We start from the raw sequence: 2,796 nt of genomic DNA, 5'->3' as shown, positions 1-2,796 counted from the left end.
GTATACTTCGACTTCGCCGGTCGACTCTCGATTCAAATATTTATGAGAAATTGTGCATGTATATCTCGAAATATATCCCGAAATGATGAAGTTTACAATGTATTACCATAAAAGTTTGAATCAAATATCGAGGACCTTGACTTGTGTCTGGAATCAGTAGAATCACCGACGTATCATTAATTGTCATCGCAGTTGATTTCTACTTTTCCTGAATATCATTGAATACCCTGAAAATGTTCTGAAAATATCCTTGAATTTTTTATGGATTCTTTAGTAGGCACCACGAATAAAATGCGTATGCCCTATTCGAAAGGGTGACCAATGTAAAGAATGTCGCACGAAGGCTGGTTGTGTTGGGATAATGGTCAACATGGAGTCGAATGCACCATGTCCACTCCTTGTGCTGTCATTTCAAACAGAAAAATCACTAGGAAGACGTGCACTTGGCCAAACAATCAACGAACGTACGTCAGAAAATAGAATAAATGTTGTTATTACCCAATATCATTATTCTTATTACTATCAGGAATATCATCATCATTATTATTAGTCTTTTTTGTATGGTTTTTATTTTTACTGCATCAATTTTTGTTACATACGATTGAGTATCGTATTCACCACTACTGCTAACGCTCGTTCCTCCGTCGTCCGCGGGTCCGAAGACGTCTGCTTCGACGGACCGTCAGTCTGCTTTCGGAACCGCGGATTCCGAGACACTCGCTTGTCCCGCTTGTTCGAGGTGGATCTGGCCACCTTGTGTAGTTGTGGAGTATCTGACGCAGATGCGGACGTTTTTTCTTTTTGTTTTCTGGCCTTTTTTTTGTCCCACCATCGCCAATTTTTTTTTTTTTCTTATTCTCGTTCGGGGTAGCTGTAAAAGCAGAACAACACAACTGAGAGTAACCTATTGCAGTCCACTACAATCATCTACGCTGGTCCGCGTGGAAAATTAAAAAAAAAACCATATAAGGTCGTATACGACTTCACCCGATTTCTTTTTAACTTTCTTTGAAGTATTTGTAAAAAAAAAAATTGAAAGTAAAAGTTGTAGTTTTCGATCTTCTTTTTAATAACATTGGCATCATAATTTTGACGGCCCTGTAAACTCTATTTTCCATGAAACAATTTTTTTTAAATAGTTTTCTCCAGACAGACCACTTTTCCGTAAGATTCCATAAAAAATCACCAGATCGGGCCCGCCTAGAGTTCTGGACTTAAAAAGTAAAATCTAAATCAAATCATGCGACTGTACAATGTTTTTTTTAGAGTCCACAACCCTACACGACTGCATTCTGACGATTCTTTTACTGAATCTACACATTTGGCCGAAGATTTACTAAAGTTGGTAACAAAATAAGTGTATTCTTTTTATTAAAAAAACAATCTAAATATGCAAATTGCATAAAGTATCCATCCGCGAGCAGGGCTTGCTATACCTCTTACTCTTTCGCAATACCGAATGGAAAACTTACAACCTTCTCCAGCATTGTCTGTGTAAGCTATGTGTAAAGCTCCACTGTATGTTTGGAATGCCGATATTGAAATGGTGAGTAAAAAAGCGCACCGCATGCATCACACAAGTACTTACGATTCGGAGTTTTTGGGACCTCCGCGCTGTCCGAGGCAACACCAGGTTGAGGCGTTGTACTTTCATCCATCCTGCAATGAATAAAATATTCTTTGTACAGATGGGGTGTAGGGAATAAGACCGGAATAAGTCGGGATGCGAACATGTCGGGTCAATTGTTATTGAGGAAGGGGGACTCTGCATAGAGGCCTCAGCATTTTTTTATTTATGGAAACAAACGTCGTATCTACAATCCGAAACGATAGATTGTTCGAAATGCTTCAATCGGCGTGTTAGAAAAATTGAAATTGGTATGTAACAAATTGTCGGAAGCGTTGTTTAGGAAATATTTTTTTTTGTTTAAAAAAAATGCATCTCCTACAATTTATTAGATTCCGATGTAAATATTTGATGACATGATTGTTGAACGGTTACCAACAAACGCTGATTTGGGATTTCCAAAGCGATTTGTGCGCGTACTCACATTTCGTCCTGGTTGACGATCCGGTTTAACGCCTCCATCTCCGTCGCCAAATTGTCAAGAGGATTCGTCTGTACATAAGACAAGGAATATGCGATAATTCTGTTTGCAGCATTCAGTTTATTACGACTGCCATTGTTTCGTCCTATGAACGATTAAAATGCTAATCGACAACGCATACTGAAATGTTGATACAGGATATTCTTTCTCAACTCTTACGATTTTGCGTACGCGGGTTAGCGATTTTACCGTTCGTCTGAAAATTACTTTCGTTTTACTATGTACACAAGGGTGGTCGTTAGATGGCTTTTTTGGAATTTCAATGTTGGATGGTCGTAGATCAGCTTGAAATATATTTTTTTCAAATCTCTAATTTTTAAAAATTTTTATTCTGAGCCCTTAGTGACCCTGCTGGCCCGTAATTTTCTTCGCTCAAAATAAAAATCTGAAAGAGATTAAAAATTTTTTTTTATATAGTTGAAGCCGATCTACGACAATCTAACATTGAAATTGCAAAAAAGCAATTTAACGACCAATCTAATATCTATGGGGCATTCCACATCAAATAGCAACCAATGTACCTCACCTCCTCTCATTTTGATAATTTGTTAGTAGGATCTTGCAACCGACCCACAAGGGTCTCGGAATTTTTTTCAGATTTTTTTAGCCACTGGTGAAATTTAAAAAAAAACGGAAAACCAATTTCGAGAACGACATTTTTAAAAATCTGAACAAATTCACACTGATT

General features: G+C 37.6%; 1 long non-coding RNA gene across 1 annotated transcript; it reads right to left on the bottom strand.

Moving 5' to 3' along the window:
* Positions 1-813: 813 nt before the first annotated feature.
* On the bottom strand, positions 814-2,297 carry LOC124220216 (uncharacterized). The gene is made up of 3 exons (XR_011177343.1): positions 2,052-2,297; positions 1,589-1,659; positions 814-871 (listed from the first exon to the last, which is right to left on the bottom strand). It is a non-coding gene; the product is annotated as an uncharacterized lncRNA (long non-coding RNA).
* Positions 2,298-2,796: the final 499 nt, after the last annotated feature.

Source organism: Neodiprion pinetum, chromosome 5 (assembly GCF_021155775.2).
Source record: "Neodiprion pinetum isolate iyNeoPine1 chromosome 5, iyNeoPine1.2, whole genome shotgun sequence".
NCBI classification, from domain to species: Eukaryota; Metazoa; Arthropoda; class Insecta; order Hymenoptera; family Diprionidae; genus Neodiprion; species Neodiprion pinetum.
This window is presented reverse-complemented; position numbering and strand designations above follow the sequence as displayed.